We start from the raw sequence: 12,584 nt of genomic DNA on the forward strand, positions 1-12,584 counted from the left end.
AACTTATATGTCCTCTTTCTATTGAGATGGAACCAAAGCACCTATGCCTGATTTGGGCTGAAAACAAACATTTCCCTCTGCGATTTTGGGTTGAATGTGCATTCCAACCCCAAAAACACCAATTGTAAATAAGCCCAATCAGAGCGTTATTATCATCTTTTTATGTAGATATAAACCAAAACACCATTTTGCTTCAGTTAGGAGTGATTCTGGTGCGCACCCAAAAAACACGATGCGAATTGAAATAAGCCCACTCAAAGCTTATTCGTCTTCTTTCTACGCATATGGAATGGATTTGAAGGTGTTTTGTTATTTTGGTCTCGTTACATACACTTTGCGATTTTTGGTTCAATGTGCATTAACACCATACAACACCACTTGAAATAAGCGAAATTCAAGGTTCTTCTTTCTATGTAGATGGAAGCCAAATCAACACTGTTTTGCTTTGTTTAAGCTGATTACACTTCGCTTTGCTATTTGTGCTTGAACGAACACCGAAAGAACAACCCAAACTTATATGTCCTCTTTCAATTGAGGTGGAACCAAAGCACCTATGCTTGATTTGGGCTGAAAACAAACATTTCACTCTGCGATTTTGGGTTGAATGTGCATTCTAACCCCAAAAACACCAATTTTAAATAAGCCCAATCAGAGCGTTATTATCATCTTTTTATGTAGATGGAAACCAAAACACCGTTTTGCTTCAGTTAGGAGTGATTCTGGTGCGCACCCAAAAAACACGATCCGAATTGAAATAAGCCCACTCAAAGCTTATTCGTCTTCTTTCTACGCATATGGAATGGATTTGAAGGTGTTTTGTTATTTTGGTCTGGTTACATACACTGCGATTTTTGGTTCAATGTGCATTAACACCATACAAAACGACTTGAAATAAGCGAAATTCAAGGTTCTTCTTTCTATGTAGATGGAAGCCAAATCAACACTGTTTTGCTTTGTTTAAGCTGATTACACTTCGCTTTGCTATTTGTGGGAGAACGAACACCGAAAGAACAACCCAAACTTATATGTCCTCTTTCTATTGAGATGGAACCAAAACACCTATGCTTGATTTGGGCTGAAAACAAACATTTCACTCTGCGATTTTTGGTTGAATGTGCATTGCAACCCCAAAAACACCAATTGTAAATAAGCCCAATCAGAGCGTTATTATCATCTTTTTATGTAGATGGAAACCAAAACACCATTTTGCTTCAGTTAGGAGTGATGCTGCTGCGCACCCAAAAAACACGATGCGAATTGAAAGAAGCCCACTCAAAGCTTATTCGTCTTCTTTCTACGCATATGGAATGGATTTGAAGGTGTTTTGTTATTTTGTCTCGTTACATACACTTTGCGATTTTTGGCTCAATGTGCATTAACACCATAGAACACGAAATAAGCGAAATCCAAGATTTTGCTTTCTATGTAGATGGAACCCAAAACAACCTGTTTTGCTTCGTTTAGGCTTATCACACTTTGCTATTTGTGGGAGAACGAACACCGAAAGAACAATCCAAGCTTATATGTCCTCTTTCTATTGAGATCGAACCAAAACACCTATGCTTGATTTGGGCTGAAAACAAACATTTCATTCTGCGATTTTGGGTTGAATGTGCATTCCAACTCCTAAAACACCAATTTTAAATAAGCCCAGTCAGAGCCTTATTATCATCTTGTTATGTAGATGGAAACCAAAACACCGTTTTGCTTCAGTTAGGAGTGATTCTGGTGCGCACCCAAAAAACACGATCCGAATTGAAATAAGCCCACTCAAAGCTTATTCGTCTTCTTTCTACGCATATGGAATGGATTTGAAGGTGTTTTGTTATTTTGTCTCGTTACATACACTTTGCGATTTTTGGTTCAAAGTGCATTAACACCATACAACACGACTTGAAATAAGCGAAATTCAAGGTTCTTCTTTCTATGTAGATGGAAGCCAAATCAACACTGTTTTGCTTTGTTTAAGCTGATTACACTTCGCTTTGCTATTTGTGGGAGAACGAACACCGAAAGAACAACCCAAACTTATATGTCCTCTTTCAATAGAGATGGAACCAAAACACCTATGCTTGATTTGGGCTGAAAACAAACATTTCACTCTGCGATTTTTGGTTGAATGTGCATTCCAACCCCAAAACACCAATTTTAAATAAGCCCAATCAGAGCGTTATTATCATCTTTTTATGTAGATGGAAACCAAAACACCGTTTTGCTTCAGTTAGGAGTGATTCTGGTGCGCACCCAAAAAACACGATGCGAATTGAAAGAAGCCCACTCAAAGCTTATTCGTCTTCTTTCTACGCATATGGAATGGATTTGAAGGTGTTTTGTTATTTTGGTCTCGTTACATATACTTTGCGATTTTTGGCTCAATGTGCATTAACACCATAGAACACGAAATAAGCGAAATCCAAGATTTTTCTTTCTATGTAGATGGAACACAAAACATCCTGTTTTGCTTCGTTTAGGCTTATCACACTTTGCTATTTGTGGGTGAACAAACACCGAAAGAACAACCCAAACTTATATGTCCTCTTTCTATTGAGATGGAACCAAAGCACCTATGCCTGATTTGGGCTGAAAACAAACATTTCCCTCTGCGATTTTGGGTTGAATGTGCATTCCAACCCCAAAAACACCAATTGTAAATAAGCCCAATCAGAGCGTTATTATCATCTTTTTATGTAGATATAAACCAAAACACCATTTTGCTTCAGTTAGGAGTGATTCTGGTGCGCACCCAAAAAACACGATGCGAATTGAAATAAGCCCACTCAAAGCTTATTCGTCTTCTTTCTACGCATATGGAATGGATTTGAAGGTGTTTTGTTATTTTGGTCTCGTTACATACACTTTGCGATTTTTGGTTCAATGTGCATTAACACCATACAACACCACTTGAAATAAGCGAAATTCAAGGTTCTTCTTTCTATGTAGATGGAAGCCAAATCAACACTGTTTTGCTTTGTTTAAGCTGATTACACTTCGCTTTGCTATTTGTGCTTGAACGAACACCGAAAGAACAACCCAAACTTATATGTCCTCTTTCAATTGAGGTGGAACCAAAGCACCTATGCTTGATTTGGGCTGAAAACAAACATTTCACTCTGCGATTTTGGGTTGAATGTGCATTCTAACCCCAAAAACACCAATTTTAAATAAGCCCAATCAGAGCGTTATTATCATCTTTTTATGTAGATGGAAACCAAAACACCGTTTTGCTTCAGTTAGGAGTGATTCTGGTGCGCACCCAAAAAACACGATCCGAATTGAAATAAGCCCACTCAAAGCTTATTCGTCTTCTTTCTACGCATATGGAATGGATTTGAAGGTGTTTTGTTATTTTGGTCTGGTTACATACACTGCGATTTTTGGTTCAATGTGCATTAACACCATACAAAACGACTTGAAATAAGCGAAATTCAAGGTTCTTCTTTCTATGTAGATGGAAGCCAAATCAACACTGTTTTGCTTTGTTTAAGCTGATTACACTTCGCTTTGCTATTTGTGGGAGAACGAACACCGAAAGAACAACCCAAACTTATATGTCCTCTTTCTATTGAGATGGAACCAAAACACCTATGCTTGATTTGGGCTGAAAACAAACATTTCACTCTGCGATTTTTGGTTGAATGTGCATTGCAACCCCAAAAACACCAATTGTAAATAAGCCCAATCAGAGCGTTATTATCATCTTTTTATGTAGATGGAAACCAAAACACCATTTTGCTTCAGTTAGGAGTGATGCTGCTGCGCACCCAAAAAACACGATGCGAATTGAAAGAAGCCCACTCAAAGCTTATTCGTCTTCTTTCTACGCATATGGAATGGATTTGAAGGTGTTTTGTTATTTTGTCTCGTTACATACACTTTGCGATTTTTGGCTCAATGTGCATTAACACCATAGAACACGAAATAAGCGAAATCCAAGATTTTGCTTTCTATGTAGATGGAACCCAAAACAACCTGTTTTGCTTCGTTTAGGCTTATCACACTTTGCTATTTGTGGGAGAACGAACACCGAAAGAACAATCCAAGCTTATATGTCCTCTTTCTATTGAGATCGAACCAAAACACCTATGCTTGATTTGGGCTGAAAACAAACATTTCATTCTGCGATTTTGGGTTGAATGTGCATTCCAACTCCTAAAACACCAATTTTAAATAAGCCCAGTCAGAGCCTTATTATCATCTTGTTATGTAGATGGAAACCAAAACACCGTTTTGCTTCAGTTAGGAGTGATTCTGGTGCGCACCCAAAAAACACGATCCGAATTGAAATAAGCCCACTCAAAGCTTATTCGTCTTCTTTCTACGCATATGGAATGGATTTGAAGGTGTTTTGTTATTTTGTCTCGTTACATACACTTTGCGATTTTTGGTTCAAAGTGCATTAACACCATACAACACGACTTGAAATAAGCGAAATTCAAGGTTCTTCTTTCTATGTAGATGGAAGCCAAATCAACACTGTTTTGCTTTGTTTAAGCTGATTACACTTCGCTTTGCTATTTGTGGGAGAACGAACACCGAAAGAACAACCCAAACTTATATGTCCTCTTTCTATTGAGATGGAACCAAAACACCTATGTTTGATTTAGGCTGAAAAACATTTCACTCTGCGATTTTTGGTTGAATGTGCATTCTAACCCCAAAAACACCAATTTTTAAATAAGCCCAATCAGAGCGTTATTATCATCTTGTTATGTAGATGGAAACCAAAACACCATTTTGCTTCAGTTAGGAGTGATTCTGGTCCGCACCCAAAAAACATGATCCGAATTGAAATAAGCCCACTCAAAGCTTATTCGTCTTCTTTCTACGCATATGGAATGGATTTGAAGGTGTTTTGTTATTTTGTCTCGTTACATACACTTTGCGATTTTTGGCTCAATGTGCATTAACACCATAGAACACGAAATAAGCGAAATCCAAGATTTTGCTTTCTATGTAGATGGAACCCAAAACAACCTGTTTTGCTTCGTTTAGGCTTATCACACTTTGCTATTTGTGGGTGAACAAACACCGAAAGAACAATCCAAGCTTATATGTCCTCTTTCTATTGAGATGGAACCAAAACACCTATGTTTGATTTGGGCTGAAAACAAACATTTCACTGCGATTTTTGGTTGAATGTGCATTCTAACCCCAAAAACACCAATTTTTAAATAAGCCCAATCAGAGCGTTATTATCATCTTTTTATGTAGATGGAAACCAAAACACCGTTTTGCTTCAGTTAGGAGTGATTCTGGTGCGCACCCAAAAAACACGATGCGAATTGAAATAAGCCCACTCAAAGCTTATTCGTCTTTTTTCTATGCATTTGGGAGCGATAAGAAGGTGTTTTGTTATTTTGGTCTCGTTACATATACTTTGCGATTTTTGGCTCAATGTGCATTAACACCATAGAACACGAAATAAGCGAAATCCAAGATTTTGCTTTCTATGTAGATGGAACCCAAAACATCCTGTTTTGCTTCGTTTAGGCTTATCACACTTTGCTATTTGTGGGTGAACAAACACCGAAAGAACAACCCAAACTTATATGTCCTCTTTCTTTTTTTTTTTTTAATAATATTTATTGAGTTTTTTTCATAATATCTCCAATCATACAATTTTAAACATCACTTATTTTAACTTATCCGACCTCCCTCAACTCCTCTGACAATCATCCATACTTAATTTCTTATCTACACATTCCTTAATTTTAATATTACTATTTTGATACATTTTCCATCCTCTTTTACATTTTTGCAATATTCCTTGTTTTTTTCACAAAGCTTCTTTGAAACACACTAGCGTTATATTTTCCTCACATACAATTTTCAAATAATCTCTAAATTTCCCCCAGTCCTCTAAAAACTCATGGTCTCTCTGAAATCTGATTTTCCCAGTTAGTTTATCAAGTTCTGCGAAATTTGTCAGTTTTTCTCTCCATTCTTCAATACTTGGAAGTTCTTTCTGCTTCCACCTTTGGGCCAGTAATGTTCTCGCAGCTGTTATTGCATATTGGAAGATTTTGCGATCCCTCCTCTTTATATCATTTCTAGTTATTCCCAACAAGAAGGTCTCTGGTTTCTTCACAAAGCTATATTTCAGCATTTTCTTTAACTCATTATAAACCAGTTCCCAGAATCCCTTCACTTTTTTGCACTCCCACCACATATGTATAAATGTACCCTCCTTCTCCCCGCATTTCCAACATTTATTACAGATTTTGTACATTTTTGCTAATTTAGCAGGGGTCATATACCATCTGTATACCATCTTCATGGTGTTTTCCTTCAACGTAGTGCATGCTGTAAACTTCAAGTTTTCATTCCATATTTTTTGCCAATCTTCCAAATCTATACTGTACCCTAAATCCCTGGCCCAATGGATCATTACTGCTTTAACTTCCTCATCCAATGTATACCATTCCAATAGAATTTTATACATTTTTGAAATTATCTTACAATCATTATTAACAATTTCTATTTGGAATTTCGAATCTTTTTCCTTATACCCTCTTTCTTTCATATCCTTTTTAAACATATTACTTATCTGATAGTAGTGCAGCCAGTCAGACACATGTTCTTTTACTTGTTCGTATGATTTTAATCTCCATTTCCCATCTTCTTTTACCACTAAATCTCCATAAGTAATCCAGTTACTTCTCATATTGATTTTCTTAACTCCCATAATCTCTAGTGGGGATAACCAGTGTGGGACTCCCATTTCCAATATGTTCTTATATCTGTCCCACACTTCCATTAATGATTTCCGGAAGATGTGGTTTTCAAACGATTTATAGCCCAATTTCTTCCCTTGCCATAGATGCGCGTGCCACCCAAATCTGGCATCAAAGCCTTCTAAATCCAATAGTTTGGTATTTTTAAGTTTTATCCATTCTTTTACCCAGCAAAGACATGACGCCTCATAATATAATTTTAGATCTGGCAGGGCAAAGCCTCCTCTTTCTTTTGCATCTGTTAACAATTTATATTTAATTCTCGGCTTTTTGCCCTGCCAGACATATCTTGAAATCATTCTTTGCCATTCCTCAAATATCTTTACTCCTTTTAATATTGGGATCATTTGAAATAAGAATAGCATCCTTGGGAGCACGTTCATCTTTACCATTGAGATTCTGCCCCAAAAAGATAATTTTAACCTCCCCCATCCCTCCAAATCTTTCTTAATTCGATTCCACACCGGAACATAATTATTTTGATACAAATCGATGTTCTTTGGTGTTATCCCTATTCCCAGATATTTAACCTTTTTTACAGCTTCAATACCCACTTGTTGCTGCAGCACTTCAGTCATTGTTTGGTCCATATTTTTGATTATAATTTTAGTTTTTTTCCTATTTAACTTAAAGCCTGCCACCTCACCAAACTTTTCAATCTCCTCCAACACTTCAAGGGCACTATTCATCGGATCTTCCACCATTATTACCAAGTCGTCGGCAAAGGCCTTGACTTTATATTCATTTTGGCCTACTGCCACCCCCTTTATCCTTTCATTTTTCCTAATTGAATTCAGCAAAACCTCCAAGACCATTATGAACAGCAGGGGTGAAAGCGGACAGCCCTGTCTGGTACCTTTTGATATTTTAATTTCTTCTGTTATCACATTATTCACTATCAATTTCGCCTTTTGATCAGTATATATTGCCTTAATTCCATTCAAGAAATCATTCCCCAATTCCATATATTCCATGTTTTTCAACATAAAATCCCATGATACGTTGTCAAATGCCTTTTCGGCATCAACGAATATTAACATTGCCTGTCTTTCGTTCCTAGCTGTCAGATATTCTAAAGTATTTATTATATTCCTCACATTGTCTCTCATCTGTCTGCCAGGAAGAAAACCCGTTTGGTCCTCATGGATGATTTCTTGTAACACCTTTTTTAATCTCTTCGCCATTATTCCTGCAAAGATTTTATAATCCGTATTTAATAGGGAAATCGGTCTATAATTCTTTACTTGTGTTTGGTCCGCATCCTCTTTTGGAATAAAGGTTATAAATGCATCTTTCCAAGTCCCCGGAATCTCTCTCTCTTTTAGAATATTGTTCATTACTTCTTTTAATGGTGTTGTTAGGACTGTTCTCAACTCTTTATAGTACCTTGCTGTAAACCCATCTGGTCCTGGGGATTTCCCATTTTTCAATTCTGTTATTACCTCCTTAATTTCCTCATTATTAATCGGGGTATTCAGCCTTTCTGTTACCTCTGTTGGAATCTTTTGCACCTCTTTTCCTTTTAAATATCTTTCTATTTTCCTCATACTGTTCTTTTCTTTGTTCTTATACAACTGTCTATAAAAGTCCAAAAATCCTTTTCTAATACCCTTAGGGCTAGTTATCTCTTCTCCATCCACATTAATGTTATTTATTGTACTTTGTTCTTTCCTTTTCTTAATCTGCCAAGCAAGCCATTTTCCTGATTTATTTGCAAATTCAAAATTTTTTTGTCTAAATCTTTTGATGTTCCATTCCACTTCTTTGTTTATTATCATTGCAAACTGAGTTTGCAGAGCTTTAATGCTTTGTTTAATTCTTATATTATTTGGTTTTTTAATTAGTTTTTTCTCATTTTCCGTAATTTGTTTTAAGATCTCTGTCTTTGCTTTCTCTCTGTTCTTCTTTTTGAATGAATTTTTCTGTATAAAAAACCCCCTCATCACTGCCTTGCTTGCGTTCCATACTATACTCATCTTCGTTCCTTTATTACAGTTATCCACAAAGTAATCACTCACTTTCTTCTGTGCCTCTTGGATAAAATTTTGATCATCAAATAGGCCTTCATTTATTCTCCACCTAAATGATCTTTCTTCAAAGCCTTTAAGTTCTAATTTGATTGGGCTATGATCTGAGATTACTCTTGGTTCAATTTCCACTTGAGTAATTCTTGGAGTTAGTTCACTCGAAATCCAGACTTGATCAATTCTGGACATCGACTGATTTGGTTCTGAATAAAAGGTAAATTGTTTTTCCAGCGGGTGTTTCAGTCTCCAAATATCAATTAGGTTACAATCTTTAACCATTTCGAAAAATGTTTTAGGTAATTTACCTTCTTTTGTCCCACTGTCTCTCAGTCTGTCCATTTCTATTGACACTACCCCGTTCATATCACCCATCAAAATTATCTTTTGGTCTACATATTCCAACAGTTTTTCTTCCAAATTTTTATAAAAGTCCGTTTTGTTTCCATTAGGTGCATAGATCCCAACAATTATTAGTTTTTCACCTTGCCAGTTGATTTGGACAGCTATAATTCTTCCCTCCTCATCCTTAAATACTTGCTGAGCCTCAATTTTACTTTTTATATACAATATCACTCCTCTTTTCTTTTTTTTATCTGATGATATAAATTCATTTCCAAGTCTTTTATTAACCAAAATTCTCCTATGCCTTTTCGCCACGTGTGTCTCCTGCAAACAGATTATATCTAAATTTTTTTTCTTTAGAAATTGTTCCACCTTATTCCGTTTTTTTTTATCATTCAGTCCATTAATATTCCAGTTCCACAATTTTAACGCCATTTTATTTCCGAATAATCAAAAAAAAATTTTTTTTTCCCTATAAAGTAGTTCTTTATAATCTTTCTTCTTCTTCCTCCTCTTCCTCTTCCTCTCCCTCCTCTTCCTCCTCTCCCTCTAGCCTTTCTCCCAATTTCTTCCTCTCCCCCAAATCCTTCACACCTTTAACCTCCACTCCTCCTACTGCTCCTTTAAGTTCTTCTTCTTCCTCTATTAACAATTCCTTATATTTCCTCTGAAATTTACCTATCTCTTCCGGGCTGGTCAATCTGTGTCTCTTGTTTTTGTAAGTGAAGGAGATCCCCTCCGGGAACTCCCATTTGAATTCTATATTATTCTTTTTAAGAATTTGCACCTGTGGCTTATAAGGGTCTCTTCGTTTTAGCAGTCTAATTGGAATGTCTTTAAAAATAATTATATAACTCCCATCTATCATTAGTCTTTTTTCTCTATTTTTTTGGAGTACCAAATTCCTCATATCTCTATCCTTAAAGGTTATCAGACAATCCCCAGGCAGTCTTCTTGCCTTAGTCGTTCTCACTTTCATTCTAAAAGCATTCTGTACCATGCCTGCTATCTCTTCTATTTGGTACTCCAACCATTGTGCCAATTCTGTTACTAATTTTTGTCTAATATTTTCACCTTGATTTTCTGGGACCCCTCTCATCCTTAAATTAATTTCCCGTTGTCTAAGTTCGTTCATAGAGATCGCATCCCACATTTCTTCTTGTGATTTATTAGTTTCTAAGAGGCCTACTCTAATTTTATCATCTTCACGTTTTAGTTCTTTCATTTCCAATTTTGTCTTTTTCATTCCCTCCTCTAATACATGAGTTCTTTTGGATACCTCTTTAATTTGGCCTTTCAATTCATTTACAGTTTCATCTATTTTCTTATCCATTTTCCCTATCTTTAAGTCTACTTGTTCTATTTTTGTTTCTAGATTCTTCTCACTTTGTCTAATTTCTGCAAACATTTTTAAGATTTCCGATCTGAAGTCTGATTCTTGCTTGGACCCCTTTCTTTCTACTGGAGTCCCCCCATTCCCACCTTTCTTTGGTGGGTAGGACATTTTCAATTAAATGTAAAAAGGTAATGATAATTATGATAATTCAATTCTATAAATCTTTACAAAACTCACAACCAATTCCACTAAATGATTTAAGGTAATACTCCAATAATTCCCTCTTGGTGTCACCAATTAGGTTAACCCACTATAAAGTAGTCCAACGTCCCACCAAGAAAAAAAAAGAAGAAAAAAAAAATAAAAGTCCCAAAATCAAAGTTCAGGACTTAGATCAGAGTTCAAATTATATTCCAGTCATAATATCCGAGGTTTGAAGCTGGGCCAGATCCGTCGGTAGTTAAGTCAATTCTTCCTACCTCAAAATAGTCTATTCCTTATGATATCTTTTGCAAAGAAGAAAAAAGATAAGAAAAGAGAGAAATATCTTTTTAATAGAACCACTCTTTTTCTTCTTTATCTTCTTGCCCTCAATTGGGCTAAATTCCACTGCGAATGAGATCAACAAGAGGGTCCCGAAGAAGTTCAAACATACCAACTTTCTTCCCTCATGTATTTAAGTCCAACTTTCAGAGACGTTAAGCCAGCCCAGAGAGATTAGCAAGTACTATCAAAATGAGTTGTAGTTTCTCTCCCGTCCACCAGGGGTCTACCAACCACAGAGTAATAAAGGACAGCACACAGAAAAGAGAAAAAAAAGAGGGGGAGAGGAGGGGATTTTCCAATTCCTTTCCTCAAAGAGGGAAATGCAGTATCCACTGCAGTCCGTCTATTTAAATTGCTTAGTTCCACCTATTAATATTTCGGAGTTTCAAAGCTTCAGGGGGAGGGGGAGAGAGCACCGACGCCGTACCCTCCCTTCCCTCCCTCCTCTGAGACATGCAAAAACAGTAAGTAATGGCGTCCACGCCGTAACACAATGGAGTCTTCCGTTCCTCAGAGCTTTCAGGAGAGAGGCTGAATTCCTCCTCTTTTCCACTATCTCAATAGAGGGCTGGGTCGTATCAAATAGTATCCAAATGTTGCCTCTTTGCTCCCCCTCTACTTTCCTCTCTTGCCAGTTATTTTGTATCCTCTAAAGTAGTCTTAAAGAACGTAGAGCGGGGAGAAGAACTTTGACCGCTAGCGTCACTTACACTTTCCTCCGCTTTGTTTAGGTCTCTGCGTCCACGCTGATTTCAGATAAAAGTCGAGCTCTTTTTGACTTCCTCTTCTTCGAGTCTTTCCTTAAATGACATCCACTTTAATTTTATCCTTTTTAAGCTCGAATTTCTTTCTTTTGAGAATCCAGCGCTTCTCCTGCAGGCTCGGGGCTTCGCTTTTTCGGAGACAGCTATGGCTTCCCTCAGCCCGCTTCTCCCCCCGCTGTACTCTTCGCTCCGAAACGGAGTTACCTGACGGCCGGGAGGTCCGCTTTTTAGCTCCGCGGGAACCAGTGTATCTGAACGCCCACCAGATACTTTTCAGGGGACCACGGCGCCCTGTGGAACCCCTATTTTCTCCGAAAAGCTCGGGATTCTTCCCTAAGGAAAAAACCCCCGCCTAGCTCAGAGTCACGCTGAACCGGAAGCCTATATGTCCTCTTTCTATTGAGATGGAACCAAAGCACCTATGCCTGATTTGGGCTGAAAACAAACATTTCCCTCTGCGATTTTGGGTTGAATGTGCATTCCAACCCCAAAAACACCAATTGTAAATAAGCCCAATCAGAGCGTTACATACACTTTGCGATTTTTGGTTCAATGTGCATTAACACCATACAAAACGACTTGAAATAAGCGAAATTCAAGGTTCTTCTTTCTATGTAGATGGAAGCCAAATCAACACTGTTTTGCTTTGTTTAATCTGATTACACTTCGCTTTGCTATTTGTGCTTGACCGAACACCGAAAGAACAACCCAAACTTATATGTCCTCTTTCAATAGAGGTGGAACCAAAACACCTATGCTTGATTTGGGCTGAAAACAAACATTTCATTCTGCGATTTTTGGTTGAATGTGCATTCCAACCCCAAAAACACCAATT

The sequence above is a fragment of the Podarcis raffonei genome, chromosome 1, assembly GCF_027172205.1.
Source record: "Podarcis raffonei isolate rPodRaf1 chromosome 1, rPodRaf1.pri, whole genome shotgun sequence".
Taxonomy (NCBI): Eukaryota; Metazoa; Chordata; class Lepidosauria; order Squamata; family Lacertidae; genus Podarcis; species Podarcis raffonei.